At 35.4% G+C, this 16,432-nt stretch overlaps 1 long non-coding RNA gene across 1 annotated transcript in view; it reads left to right on the top strand.

Moving 5' to 3' along the window:
- The first annotated feature begins 4,843 nt into the window (after positions 1-4,843).
- LOC116076861 overlaps positions 4,844-16,432 on the top strand; it is a 468,358-nt gene continuing 456,769 nt past the window's right edge. The window contains exon 1 of the long non-coding RNA XR_004113112.1: positions 4,844-4,884. This is a non-coding gene — a long non-coding RNA (uncharacterized LOC116076861). The remainder of the gene's footprint in view (positions 4,885-16,432) is intronic.

Here is a 16,432-nt window from a genome sequence, read left to right as displayed (position 1 = left end):
CCATTCCTTAGCAGGCTTTCTACTAATAATGAAATCCCTGCATCTTAAGTTTCACAAATTGTTTTAACATCTTGAAAGTTTTCTCTCTTTTCACATAAGCAGAACAATATATGAACTCCATCTGGATATTTTAACAAGTGAGTGGTCAATGCTCACTGCTCCAGTCTTTGTATTATTAACGTAGTTTTCCTTACCCTTTACCTCTTTGTTTATCTCCATGCCTGCATCCCAACGACAAGGAAAATTAATTCTACTTCTACAAAACATGTTCCACTTTACACTGAGGAGAGAAATATTCCCTAGTGTTTCTGTCCAGAGTCTACCCATATTACTCCACTGGCATTCTTAATTTTTCTGGGTAAATTTTACTCAAATTGCAACTTTTGGCAGAGCTATGTTACAGATTGATATTTGAAAATGGGTCTTTCTTCAATATCTTAGTAGATGACATTTTAGAAACTGAAAAATGATATTTTGGGCCTTCACATATTAATCTTGAATCACTAAAATCTACAATTATACCAATTAAATTCTCAATGTCGCCCCTTAAAAACACAATTCACTATGCTTAGCTCTGAATAACCCAAAATCTCACTGTTTATAAACCATGGTCTTTTAGAGCTCAGTACTTTTCTTGTCTAAGCATCTTTTCTTTTTACTTTGATTGATTGTCCATATTGTTATTTGGGCTCTGACAGAGCATGGAGGAATATTGTGCATGAGACATTAATCAGGAAATTATGCCTTGCTTTCACAACTGGACTTCACTTTGTAATATTGTATTACCTCTTAACATGCAAATGATTTTAGGTAATTACCTCATTTTTCAGTGGCCATTTGATGGATCAGAGTTTCATGCAAATTTTCTCTGTGTTAGATAAAATTTTGCACTGAATTTTTTCTTTGCTTATAAAAACTGTTTGAATTGTCACTTATGAGGTTCTATATGCCAATTTCTAAAACAAAAGAAAACCAAAATACCTCTTAAGTGTAAAAGCTGTATTTCTAAATTCCCTTTAACTATAATTGAAGCCAGCAATCTGAATGAAAAAGTGACAGAAAAACAAGTTGTTTCGTATTTCAAACCATCACTGAGTTGTCTGTTTCAGTGAAAAAGAAATTAGGCACATAGATAATGTTGGCTGTTTATAGCTAGTGCATCTCACATGACAATGTTTTTGTTTTTTAAAAAAAAGAAAACAAAATATAATTGCTGAGTGAAATATACACATGGTAAATAGGTGTTTATATACCTCTTTTTAACCACAAATTATTTAGGTAAGTATCTAAACAGGAAAGCTTCAATTATTATAGTTATATGGGAAAGTGAACCTTAAGCAATTATTAACTATGGTCATAGGTCACAGAGGTAAGGTTGCTGGTGTGAAAGTTAAATTCTTTTTTAACTAGTTCCTACTCCAGACTTGTATCAAATATACTCACATATGTGAACTGCCAAGAGTATTAAGTTCAGTCTTTTCCAATATTTTTTCAATATAGCATGTCATTTAATCATGAATATTTGTTGTGATCTAGGCTATTCAGCAGCCTCCTGCTGTAAAATAGCTTCCCCATAAATGTCAAGTAATGTAAAATTGAATGCCTATATTTAAATAGGTTTTAACAGATAATAAAACTCTTGAGATTAAAATGGTTTCATTCAAGGAGGCAGACAATCCTTCCCACAGTGTGCAATTTATGTGTCACATTACATAGAATACAATTTTAAAAATACTTTTTAAAAAGCACAAATGAAAAGTATCTATTGAATTAAAGGAAGAGGGAGCTAGGAAGCAAGTATTCTCATTGCAATTTTAAGCAGGAATGTGAAATATAATGACAAGGTACAAACTTATATTTTCTAAACATTGTTCTGACTGAATCTGCTCTCTGTTAATTCCCTTGAGCATTATACAAAGATTGGAGCTATCAAAACAGAATTTTTCGTCGCAGACCAACTGTTCTTCTTTTAAAACAAAACCAAGGAATTAGAGAATTTTGACACACCACGATATGAAGCATAAGAGAAAATTACTTTTCTACTTAAAGGCATGAATTTCTCACCTTCTCTCCAAACACCCAGGTAGATCACACCTCACAACTGGTTCAGCAGTACAAAGGATGTAGCTTGCTTCTGGAGATAATAGCCACTGACATTCTTTCACTCGTTAAAGATCAAAATAGATTTGTAAAATTAGATGCTTGGTAATCAATACCTTTAAAAAGGAATAGTTGTTTAGGCTAATATGTACTTAACTGTCTTAACTGTGGTTTGATAGTAGGAAAGTTAGGGCTCCAAACTCCGTAAAGGTACCAAAATGGCTAATGCATGATGGATGGTAATAAATCTCTCCTGTAAAGGGTAGAAAAGTGGATTCCAGGAGGTGTTGAGTATGATACAAGTTGGAGTCCCTCACTAAAGCCCAGAAAGACAACATCTGAAACAAAGCTGGATCTGATGACTACTCACCAAAGAAAGACTGTGCACAGAGGGATCTCTTCATAAGACACGGGTGTGGAATGTGTGATTTGGGGGAAGATTTGAAACATTCTGAGATAAAGAGAAAGTTCTCTGGTTTGAGCATCACATCCTGAGTGCCCTTATTCAGAAGTAAGTTGTGTAGCTCCTTCTTGGAATTGATAAATTGACATTCACTGATGTTTTGGCAATGGTAGGTCACTTTTAGTGTTTGAGTAATAGTCTAGTATTTATCTTGGTTCAGATGGGGTGAGGGATTTGCTATGCTGTTATTTTTGATTTATTGTGGCAACATATTTGCCTTATAGTCAATATAACATCCAATCGATCTAAGAGTTCCACATCAGCTCTTGGATGCCAGGATTTCTACTGTCTTCCTCCAAAAGGCAACCGACTGATTTTGAAAAAGATAATTATATATTGGGTTTTCATTTGCAAGGAAATAGAATGAAGTTTTCTAAAATATGTACTGTGAAGTAAATTAATATATGAAAAATAGATTACAGCAACAATTTCCATTGCCAAACAACTACACAAACAGTATAAGGGTTCTGAAACTTTAACATTGATCTCTTATATTCCAAAGAATGTACATTTTCTGTTTTAACAGTGTGAAACATCACATAATTCAAATATGAATTGGAAGTAAGACATGTTTTCTTGGGCAGCATTTGGAAGTCCAGTGAAGGATTTATTTATTTATTTATTTATTCCTAGATAGGAACTTTTCTCTTTTACTTGAACATACTACTTATTTACAGCTTCATAACAGATACTATTCCTTTTGTTTACGTTGGCCTTGGATTTCCATAGACCTGGCTGCCTCTGTCTCTCTAGTGCTGGGATTGCAGGAGTGTGCCATCATGCTTGCCTCATTGTTATGTTCTTGAACAGGAGATATTTTATATTCTGGGTATGAATTTAGCAGGCAACGTATGGTATAATATGGTCAGTTTCTCAACAGAAACAGAAGCAGCATAATATGTAAGGATATTTGGAGAGATAAACTAGGGTCTGATATAACAGAGAAGGCCATGAAGTTTCACCATATGCCATCAGAAAGGTAGACAATTCAAAGCTTAGAAGTGTCTTGGCTTCCTTTGAAAATGAGCAATAGGGCTGGAGAGATGGCTCACAGGGTGAGAGGACTGACTGCTCTTCTGAAGGTCCTGAGTTCAAATCCCAGCAACCACATGGTGGTTCACAACCATTCATAATGAGATCTGACACCCTCTTCTGGTACGTCTGAAGACAGCTACAGTGTGTACTTACAAACAATAAATAAATAAATCTTAATAAAAAAAAGAAAATGAGCAATGATCTGAAAGATAAAAGAAGCCTGTCTTCCTTAAATTGCAATTGGCCATTGAATGTACAATGGCAACAAAAACTAAGCTATATACAGCAGTATGCTATAAAATACATATTCATTTTAGATAGTTGCTTGCATTGTCTATTTTCTGCTCAAGACACTCTGAATTCTAATCATGTCATATTATTTTTTATTCATTCTTATTATATAATATAATGTATGGGGCTTTAGCTCAGTAGAATATATGACTCGTATGCATAAGTCATTAGGTTCAATTTCTTTCTTTTTTTTTTTTTTTTTTTTTTTTTTTTTTGGTTTTTCCAGACAGGGTTTCTTTGTATAGCCGTGGCTGTCCTGGAACTCACTTTGTAGACCAGGCTGGCCTCCAACTCAGAATTCCACCTGTCTCTGCCTCCCAAGTGCTGGGATTAAAGGCATGCACTACCACTGCCTGGCAGGTTCAATTTCTTTCTTTCTTTTATTTTTATTTTTTATTAGATATTTTCTTTATTTACTTGTCATAATTCCCAGTTTCCTCTCCAAAAACAAAACAAAACAAAACAAAAAACAACAAACAACAACAAGAACAAACTCCTGTTCCCTCCCCTGTACCCCTGCTCGCCACCACCCCACCCTCTCTCGCTTACTGGCCCTGGCATTCCCCTACACTGGGGCACAGAACCTTCACAGGATCAAGGGCCTCTCCTCCCATTGATGACCAACTTGGCCATCTTCTACTATACACATGCTGTTGGAGCAAGACCTCATTGTCCCTGCTTATAATCCTATCAATCAAGAGCTAGAAGCAGGAAGATCAGAAGTTCAATATTTCCTATATATTCAGCTATCTAGCAAGTTGGAGGCTAACTTGGTTTATATGAGATACCTTTTGGGAAAAAATAGTTATGATACCACTTCTTTTCTATTTATCTAGTAAAAATTGATCTCTGATTGCTAAGGAGAGAATTATATTATTTCAGATTGTGTTTGTTTGAAGAATACTTGTTTGGACATGATAAGTATGGACCATTTTTCTTTTATGTTGCAGATACATGAAGTCTTATCATAGAAGCCTGTAATCATTTCTTGTAAGGTAAGAAAGTATCCATTTTTCGTTTTCCACATTTTGAGATCTACCTACACATAACATAGTGCAATGCTTCTGAAGAAGAGATCTGTTCAAAATGGAATGTATTGGGAAAATATCCTATTCATTTTCAGTTGAGCTATTCAAAGATAACAAGGCATCATCTCTTCTTAGAGCCAGCCTTTCATATCCCTCTCAATCATGCAAACCTCTAAATTTGAGTAAGTCAAATATTTTACTTAACTTCCTATACCTCTGGAGTTCTAAGAAATCAGGTTAGTGTGAGTTACATAGCATGATCCATTCAGTTCAGATACATTTTTAGGACATCATTAAACACATATGCCAATGGTAAGAAGGCTCACATGCCAAGAAGAATCTGAACAATCTCAATTTAAACACAAAGAGGACAATAGGGAGGGATTGTGTGGGAAATGAGTGATTAAAATGTACTATTAATGAGAATATGAATAGGGGAAATGTAAAAGAGGATGGTAAAGGTCTTAGGAGACCTATTGGAGAACAGAATCCCTTCTTTTGGAGTCAGATACCAATAGACCAGTGGAGACAAATGCTGCATGACCCTTATTGTGAAAGACTGGAAGATGTTGAGTGAAGATAAGCAGACTTAGATAATAAGGGCTGTTCTTATGAAAGCAGACTCCTTCCTCAGCTTAGTGCAGTAAACATTCTGGTTGCTATGAAGGAGGACCTGGCTCTTAGTGTTTAGACTGAGTAGGTTGGATGTAAAGTCTGATCCCGAAGATTATGTTCATGTCATATTAATATATGTACTGCAAAAAATACCTGTTTTGTATTTGGTTCTATGGATGGATAGTAAACTGAACATCAGCTCAAACAAGTAAATTGAATGCCATTGTGAAAAAAAAATTAAAGAACTCAAAGAATTATACTAAATGCCCACAGTAAAACTCACTGGCAAAGTATTTGTAAATGCCTGTAGGTTGTTTCATTAATTCTGAGCACATCTCTTCTAAACCAAACAGTTCAGTAAAGCCCTTATTGAACATCTGTGTGATGAGAGGCAAATTGTCAGAAAATAATAACAGAAATTTGGGCACTTCTGTATTTAAATAATAGAATTTTTTAAATATCTGAAGAATCATCTTCAGTAAGGTATTAAATATTTTCTTTTTAAGGTAGAACACTTAAGATATGTGGCTAGGAGATGAAAATTTCAATCTAATTTATAATTATTTTTCCATATTTTCTGGTACATTTTGAGTGATACATTTTGAATGACTTGTTCTTGTGAATTAGGTATTAATGAGATAAAAATGTTACAATCAGATTTACAATAGATCCAAGGTACCTTGTTTTCCCAAGGATGTTTTATTGCAGTGAAACTATATGTAATACACACTATCCACAGAATTATGACTTTATATACTTTGTTAAGTTTTAAATAAACACTTTGAGTCAGTCAAGGGGAAGATTACCAAGAATCTTATTTTATTTTTGTTTTTGTTTTTACTTTCTTCTCCAACAGTAGGTCAGCCTCATTGTATAGGAAAAGGCACACTGTTTTATACCTTTTTGTATATACTAAAAAATGTATCTCATTTTTTTATTGAGTAGAGACCAATCACCGTGCTGGCAGCTTTCTTTTTCTTTCTTCCTAATCTTCTAATCACAATCCTTGAGCTGTTTTCATGTAACAAATTCAACTTTTGTTGATTATAGGATATTGGAATTATACTTTTATTCATCTGAAAGCTCAAAATTGATGTTTATGTGAGTTATCATTGTGTCAGTGATAATATAAACAAGTCTGTAGTATTACCACTGTTAAGACAGCCTTCCAATACTTATAGCTATGTGTTACGTTTGTGGTGTTAGCATGTACGTGGTACTGAAAAAGCAAAATGCTAAAGATGACAAGACACGTTATAAAATATATTATGGAATTAGTTTTCATATGCACCTAAAATTAAAATTTTACTTTGTCAGTCGAGAGAAATACTTAGTACACATTATAACAAAGTAGTCTACTATCCCAATATTCTTCATAGAAGACTATTGGTTTGAAACCAAATTTTGAAAACTCACAAACCAATTTATGCTAGATAAATTATTTTGCCAAATTCAAAGATAATGTTTTTGCCCATAATTGTTATTGATGTCCAGATGTTGGAGACCAGTTGGTGCTCAGTGATCCAAGTGGTCAACGATGATATAAAGCAGCCACATACTCACACACACTTGTTGGATGAAGTAAAGCTCCAACAGCTTTATTTTCTTTCTTAGTCCCTTTATACCAGCTAAGACAAAAATTTTCTATAAAAGAAATGAGATTGTCTCATAGCCACCAGTTACATATTCTCCAAAAACCAGTACCATGAAAACATTTCTTGAAAATCAGATTCAAACAATGACACAAAGGGAAATTACAACATAGTGACTGATTACATATACTTCTTTGGAAACTCACACCTAACTGAGCAGTTCCCATCTATTTTTCTTTCCACAAATTCATCCTAATCTCAAGGTAATAATTCTTTTGTCATTAATTAATAAAGTGTAGGCAAGTGAAGGCTATTGTAGGTTTTTTTCCCCATGATAGATGACAACTTTCATATTTACCAAAAGACAAATCATATATCTTACATCTTATTTTTGGAACCTTATTTTACTAAACTTGCTAATCATCTATTCTATATTCTTATGCTCATAATAGTATCATTTATTATTTTTATAACTCTGCCTTTTCATGCTGCACATAAAAACCTGTGACCACATACATCCTTGGGTCACAAAAATAAAGAACTTTGACCCAATATAGAATGAATGTTTTATTTGATCATTAACCTGTATCAAACCTATATTCATCTACACAAGTACAACTGTATGTTTATAATGTATGAGATCTTGTTGGATCGTTGAGTGAGGCTTACTCTGGAGACCCAGTAGAAAATTCTACAAGGGTGGGAACCATAAGTTACGCTCCCAGACATTAAGTGCCTGACACCACGAGCCCTCAACTCCATAATCCTGTGACTATCAGTCATGTAGGCAACGCCCCAAGCTCCTGGTACTCTGGTTAGACTCCACTCCCACAGTGACCTGGCTATAGCCAGGTAGCCCAGACCACTCTAAAAGGGGCTGTTTGGCCCCTCCTCCCTCTCTCTTCAGCTCTTGCTTTCTCTTTTAACCGCTTGACCCCCTCTCTTCCCTTCTCTTGCCCCTCTCTCCACATGGCCATGGCAGTCCTCTGCTTCTCTACTCTTCTTCCTCTCTACAACAGTCTGGGATGTCTGAGAGTGAGAACCTGTCGTCCCTAGCCTCTATGCAACCCAGGGACCACCAAACCGGCTCTTCCATGGTACCCAGTGGTCTGTGGTACCCGCGAGTCGGAGCCTAGACTGCACCTTCTCTACTCCAGGAGCAGGGTTCTGCAGCCTGGGAGACCTGATATCTGTCCTGTGTTGGTTCTGTGGGGTCCCATGGCAGTCTCCCCGAGCTCTGGCAGGACATGGGTCTCTCCCACCCCTTTCTCTCCCCACATGAGGCACCCCACAGAATCTCACCGTGCTTCTTATCTAAACTATACATCTCTCACTATTCTACAAAGAATGGTGGCATTTTGCTTTTGGTTCTTTCTTTGTTATATATATTTTTTTTCTGGAAAAACCAACTAAACTATCTTCTTAATCTTTCTTATTACCTGTCCTAACTTCCTAAAATTATTGAAGTTCAATCAAGAACGTTTTAAGATCATTAAATTATCTAAACAATATTATTCTACAAAATTTCATTTTCATACTGATGTGTAGGGAAATTGCCTAATAGAGTAGGCTGCATACTAAAAAGCAATCACAGCAGACTGTGGGAATTGAGAGTCTTTCCATGTCCATTCACACTATGCTAGATGCAGGAGGAAGATAGCAATGGCAAACATGAGAAAGTATGTCAGCGCCAAGAAAGAATCCAGAGACAACCCGATGGAACTGTTCCTCTCTGAGGCATGTCCACTGCAGCTGTGCAAAACACTGGACCTTCTCCAGGAAGCTCATTTGGCCATCACAATTCCTCCTGAATGGTGTCTGTTATACAGGTTTTTCTTTTGTTTTCATTTGTTCGTTTGTTTGCTTGTTTTAGTTCTTTTCTGTTCACTGGTCCCAATTGTTAGTTTTACTCTTAGCAATTGAGCTATTGGTGTTCTTTCAGATAATCTTTTCCTGTGCCAATGAGTTTAAGGCTATTCTCTACTTTCCATCAGACTCAGATCACCTCTAATTTCATTAATTTGAATAATTTTAACACAGGCTTGCCGATCTTACTGGTTTTCTCAAAGACACACTTCTTTCCTTCATTGAGTCTCTGTATTCCTGTTTGTTACTTCTGTTTTCCTGATTTCAGCCCTGATTTTATTTCTTGCTGAATACTCATTTTTGTTGTTATTTCTTTTTGTTCTAGAGCTTTTAAGTGTACTGTAAAGTTACTAATGTGAGATTCCTTCAGTTATTTATTATAGGCATTTAATGCTAAGAATTTGCCTCAGAACCACCTTCATCACGTTCTATAACTTGTAGTATATTGTGTAATAACTTTTATCAGATTCCAGCAAGATGTTAATTTCCTTCTTAAATTCTGTTTTGGCCCATGTTTCATCCAATAGTGAGTTGCTAAGTTTCCATGTGTTTGTAAATTTTCTGTTGTTACTATTGTGAATAATACAAAGTTTTAATCCATGATGGTCAAGATAGAGATAGAGTATCATTTCAAGTTCATTTTATTTGTTGAGACATGATTTGTGTCCAAGTATGTGTCAGTTTTGAAGAAAATTTTATGAGTTTTTGAGTAAAGGGTACACTGACTTGCTCATCAATGGTCTTTCAAATTTACACTAGTAAGAATGGTCTGTATTTATTTCAGTTTTTTAGTTTGAGCATTTCTCTTGCTAATTCTATAAGTTAAATAGTCTCTGTGATATTAGTGGCAATGGAAAGGCACAACCCCCAGTCTGGCAAAAGGTTACTTTATAAGCAATGACTATTCAACAATCTACTCTGTGGCTGACTATGATGTTGAAGCAGGCATAGCAGAGACAGAAGGATCCCTGGGGCTTTCTGTTCACTGCCTCACATCAAAGGGACTAGCTTCAGTTTGAGAAGAGATACTGTGTCAATTGAATGACATACACTGTGATGAGAGGATGGCACCCATCCATATCTCACTGAAGAACATTGTGTGTTTTTTCTCCACAGGCTATTTGAATTAAATGAGAATTTACTTAGTTAAAAGAATTATTCTCAGTGGTAGTGGGAAGAAGCTGAAAGGGTTTCATATAGCAAGAGACTGAGCCTATAGGTTTTTATAAGCTTAAATGGCCTGTATATTGGCTGTTGTACTTATGCAAATTATATGACCCTTAAGGATCAGGCAGGGAGAACCAACCCAGGAAACTTGAGAGGAAGCCTGCCCAAATAGCGGTTTATTGGCGATGCCTGAAGCTCCCCTTCCTTTCCCTGCCTTTATTCACGCTTCAGCTGATGTACAACAAATAGAAGTTACAAGGTGATGATGTGGAACTCTTTATACCCACCGACTATTCATGTTCACAGCTCGACTTCTTTATCCCTCTGTTTCTCCTTGGCCTCTGCACAATGCCAATCACACAGATGTACATTTATGTATATACTGACTTATACAGAAAATAAAGAAAATAATAAAAAGGTACTTGCTAGGGTCTCCAAAAGGAATTTTTTAATCAATTTGGCAATATGATAGAGCTACTATTTATTCACTTTGTGGTAAAAAGTAGAAAATATTAATTACATTGCTGATTCCAAAAGATGGAGTATGACTAATAAGTATTTATCAAAACAAGCCACATTTATGACTACTGAAATCAAAGGTACATGTTTATAATTCTTAAATACTGAATTGCGATTTGAAAGAAAACCTGAAAAATAAGTAAGAATAAAACAAATGAAAGCAATATATTTGTCAAGACACATCTTTACCTTTCAATTTGAATTGGGTATCTAGGAAATCATTTTGTTTATTTTTAACAGATTATTTTATTTATACTACAAAACCCTCCTCCATTCCTGTTCCCACTTACCAGAGGCCCCCATCCCATCCTCTTGCCCATGTCTGAGAGGGTGTGACTCATCAGCCCATACATTCCACCTACCCACCCACTCCTGTGCCACCCCCAACAACATCTCTTTTCCTGGGACATCAAGCACCCACAGGACTAAACACATACAAAGCAGTCCTCTGCTGCAGATGTGCCTGAGACCACAATTCAGCCCATGTATGGACCTGGGGTTTTGGTTTAGTGTATGGGATGTCTGAGGGTTGCAGGTAAGTTGACACTGTGATTATTCCAATAGGGTTGCAATCCCCTTCAGCTCCTTCAGTCCCTCCTCTAACATGTCCATATTGGTCCCTGCCCTCAATTCAATGGTTGGCTGCAAGTATTTGCATTTGTCTCACTATGTTCATAACAGCCTTCTTTGTAGTAAGTGGAAACAGCCCAGTTGTCCCTCAGATGAAGAATGGATACAGAAAATGTGGTTCATTTACACAATGGAATACTACTCAGCTATTAAAAACAAGGATATCATGAATTTTTCAGGCAAATGGATGGAACTAGAAAATATCATCCTTAGTGAGATAACTCAGACTCAAAAGGACATGCATGGTACCTACTCACTGACAAGTGAGTATTAGCCAAAATATTCAGAATGCTCATGATACAACTCATAGACTGAAGGAAGGCCTCAGAGTGAATACCTGAGACCCTCTTAAAAGGGGAACAAAATAATCAAGGAAATATTAAATAATCTCAAGATCACATTTTAAGAAATCTTTATAGTTTGTATGGTTTTCTATTTTTTCCGTATAAATTAAGCATATATATCTTATCTTTTATATGTGGTTGAATAATTATCTGTTTTCAATGTGATAAAAATCCTTTTTGTCATTTTGAGGGTGTTATGGAGGACAGATTTCTTCTGTTATTCTAACCCAATAAAATGAATATCAGAGAAATCCCTTTTTGGATATTTTCATTATAACTTTCTCTAGAATGTTTTTTGTTCCTTCTCTCTCTTTCTCTATCTCTTTCTTTCTCTCTTTTTTCTTTTGTCTTTCATTCAACATGATCTCACAATGTATCATGGATTTGTCTGAATCTCCTTATTTTGTCCTAAATGGATATTTTAATTTTGACTCTTTTTCTTTCTCTTTCTTTTTTCTTTCTTTCTTACATTCCTTCTTTCTTCAAATTCCTCTTGCCTCAGCATGTCACACAGTAAGAATATACATGCCTACAATCATGTCTACCTTCTGCCTAATATTATTTTTTAAATTTAAAAAATTATTTGCTCTATGTATCTAGTTTTTGTTTCTTTTTTAATGAAACTAGATTAACATAGTACTAAAATACCAGAAAAATTCTTAGAATATGCAAATGACAAAAAATAATATTTTCAATATTCATAACTGTTATTTAACAGTATTTATTAATAACATTAATTAAGAAATAATCATTGTTATAGACATTTGTGCCTTATAGTATATTGTAAATAAGCCACAGAAACTAGTATAAACTTACCAGCATTTCACATTTATAAAACAATCAAATATTGTAAAAAGTCAACAGTTTTACAAAAATACTAAGAGAATCATTCACATTTTGGCATAAATATAGACTATCTGTATTATCTGTTATGATTTATATGTAGAATGCCTTAACACAAGCTTATATATACATTGTGGGTGGTTATATATACATGTTGGTATTATTTGGGAAAAGGGTGAAAGCTTTAGGAACGAAACACATAAGTCACATTACTTGTGCATTTGAAGACTACACCTTATCAGCATCACTTCCTGTTCCTCTACTTCTTGTTTACCATGAGGTCACTAGCCTATGACATAGACTCCCATTACCACCACATTGTCCTCTAGATCAAATCAACGAGTGGGAATTGTGATGTTTGATGCTATGAGCCAACAAAACTTACTCCCTTTAATTTTTTTCAGACTTTTTGTCATGTAATGACAGTGTCTGACTAATATTTTATTTGTTCAATAAGCTTTTTGAATTACTCCTGGGGAAAAATGATGTAGCTTAGTTTATTATCTTTTACTGATAGCACAATACTATATATAGAATAAACCATACAGGTGGCTTTTTGTTATTATTTTTAAGCTCAATTTTCAAAGCTCAAGAAGGTCAAGAGCATCAACTCAGATATTTTTAAGGGATTTCAAGGTAGAGGACGTAGGTTGTTAAGAGTGAGTGATCACATCTGCAGACAAGAGTCACATATGAGATTTGGAGGCCAGGCTTTGGTTTGCAGAGAAACTCACTCTCAAGAGAAATACTGACTTTTGACATTGAGTACCTTAATCATTTTAGGGACTGCAATGTCAATGATGGGAATACTTTATACTAGGATCCAGCTATACGTCCAAGAGCACACCTACATTACAAGAAGTCTTAGGTGACAAAGGTATAACATCTATCCAAGGTATAATACCAAGCTTATTAAAACTAATATAATTGATAACTAAGTCCAACAGGGTAATCTCCCAAATCCCATACATACTCATGAATATAAAAACTTCAGTCATGTGTTGACACGATATATACAAGTGTCGGCTCTACTATTACTCAAAAAAAACACTTTTTGGCTTAATCTAAATGTTCAAAAGCTGTCTCTTTTAGGCAAAATGGATCTCTAATAAGAAACTCAAGCTTTATGGGAAATGAAAAAGGAACTTTCTAAATTGTAGGAAAGAATTTCCAGAAGAAATAGCCAGACTGCTTCTTTAGTTTCCTTTATCCATTACCTGTATTACTCTTACCTATACCATGGAAAAAGTGTTAAAAGAAGTTTCCCAAGTCAGGTAAGACTATATTTCAGGAAAAGCAGAAGAATGACCATTGCTCTTTGGGCAGGGTGGGGGAAGGTCATGTGTTATGACTCTACTCATGTGAATGAATGCAGTTCTAATTGCTCAGTGCTTGATCTCAAGGCTGGGCTTTATAAGTAAGTAGGTCTGTAATACCATTTTCATCTTCCAGATACTGGGCAGATTGGAAATCACAGAAATTTGTCCTGGAATATGGTTGTTATTTATTGTGTGTTTTAAGGGCAACTTCCATTAACAATGCTACACTGTAGAATGAAAAGACCCTTAAAGGGATTTGGTAACTTACCAAGCTTCTTAATCATGACTTTTCCTGTCAGTCTACTTTGGAATTCATGGATTCCATTAAACCCTAAGTCCCCCATCTATCTCTCCTTTTAATTTTCCATTTTTTACCAATTAGTTTGAATGCCAGTGGTAGAAGGGAAATGGCAGAGCTAAGGGGAAAAAAAATTACGTGTGATTGCATGGCCAAAGAAAGAGTATGCTAGTGTGTCTTATACAATATTCGTTCTTACTTCCTACTTTATGGCCATTGCTGAATATATTTCAATGTCAGTAAGAATTAACTCCCTTTAAATATCTCCCTAGGTCCAAGCATATGGCACTATGAGGAAATTTCTGTGAAGGAACTATTTATTATTTTTCTCAAGGATAATTGTTCAGCCAGGCACCTGTTAAAAAATAAATTAGGCAGGATGGCAGTGTAATATTACTCTCCCTTATATCTCAATTACTTTTTCTGTAAAACACAGGAGACTACATGGAAAGGTTCTATTTGCAGATTGTGTTTTTGGACGTGGTCTATTTAGGCTATTTTAACATAATAATGGAAGTGCTAATTGCTGTTGTGGCCTCAAAGGTGAAATATTACCTCAAGTTCAATGGCTTGATTTTTTTCCCTATCTTTATCTAAGCCCTAGGTCAAATTGCCTAAAGCTGAATATGACAACAAAATGCTATTTTGCATTTTAGCCTCCATCACTGAGAGAGTATGGAGTCCACTGGGAGGAGAACCACAGAAACGCTCGCACCAGCTGTCAGTCAAATGTGCACATTGACTATTAAGAGGCAACTGGTATTTTTAAGAGAATAAATGCTCTCATGATTCAGAATCTTGTTTGTTTTATTATTTAAAAATGTTTGTCAGTATTTGAATGATTTGCAAACTTTTTTCTATATTTTTCTTTTGTTTTATAATCTGTAAAACATATTTTCCCTTTAGTCAAAAAGTATAACATGCATGCAATTTAATTTTTAGTGAGGTAACTTCTAATGTAATATCACAGAAACTATAGGTTCTTAGAAATTGTCAGTTTAATATTTCTACTATAATTGTATTAGTAAAATAGAAAGATATCTAAATTGTTCCCAGCTATATCTCATGTAATATATCTGCTTTGAATTTATGTGCAGTATTCTGTGAGTGAAAGAAAACATTTGGAATTAAAGATGAAAGCTATTTAATAGGAGGTCCAAACCTATAAGCAAAAATAAGAAAGCTAGGCCTTTTATTTTTGTTTTATTTAAATAAATATGTATGCTTGTTTGTGTTCATGATGAGGACTATCTATACATGAGTTCAAATTCTGTGGAGGTCCACAGACTTCCTGAGGTAGTGTTTTAAGTGCTAATGAGCTTCTTACATGGGAGCTGGGGTCCCAACTCTGATCATCTGAAAGAATAGTGCATGTTCTTAACTGCGCATCCATCTTTCTAGCAACTTGACTTTTTATCCTATGTCCATGTGCAGCTAGAATGCTTAGATAGTGGGTCCTTAGCCGTTTGATTCTGCCTAACAATAATTTGCAGTTTATTACAGCCACTTCTTTTTTTTTAAATTTTATTTGGTATTTCCTTTTTTATTTTTTCTCTTTTTTTAAATTAGATATTTTCTTTATTTATACATCAAATGATATTTCCTTTCCTGGTTTCCCCTCTAAAAAAAAAAGAAATAGAAAGAAAGGAAAAGAACCCTGTTCCCTCTCCTCTTCCCCTGCTCAAGAACCCACCCTCTCCCACTTCTTAGCCCTGGCATTCCCCTTCACTGGGGCATAGAACCTTCACAGGACCAAGGGCCTCTCCTCTCATAGATGACCGACTTAGGCCATCCTCTGCTATACATATGCTGCTGGAGCCATGAGTCACACCATATGCACTCTTTGTTTGGTGGTTTAGCCCTTGGAGTTCTGAGGGTACTAGTTAGATCATATTGTTGTTTGTCCTATGGGGCTGCAAACCCTTCAGATCCTTTGGTCTTTTCTCTAGCTCCTTCATTGGGGACACTGTACTCAGTCCAATGGATGGCTGTGAGCCTCTACTTCTCTATTAGTCAGGCACTGTCAGAGCCTCTCAGGAGACAGCTATATCAGGCTCCTGTCAGCCAGCATTTGCTGGCATCAACAATAGTGTCTAGATTTGATGACTGAATATGGGAAGGATTCCAAGGTAGAGCAGTCTCTGGATTGTCCTTCCTTTAGTCTCTGCTCTATACTTTGTCTCTGTAACTCCTTCCATGGGTATATTGTTCCCCCTCTTAAGAAGAAATAAAGCCAAAATATAGTTCACAAACCACAAAAAAACTCAAGAAGAAGGAAGACCAAAATATGGATACTTTGTTCTTTCTACAGCCATTTCTTTA

The sequence above is a fragment of the Mastomys coucha genome, unplaced genomic scaffold (genome assembly GCF_008632895.1).
Source record: "Mastomys coucha isolate ucsf_1 unplaced genomic scaffold, UCSF_Mcou_1 pScaffold5, whole genome shotgun sequence".
In the NCBI taxonomy this organism is placed as follows: Eukaryota; Metazoa; Chordata; class Mammalia; order Rodentia; family Muridae; genus Mastomys; species Mastomys coucha.
The sequence above is the reverse complement of the archived record's forward strand: the minus strand, read 5'-3'. Positions and strand labels throughout refer to the sequence as shown.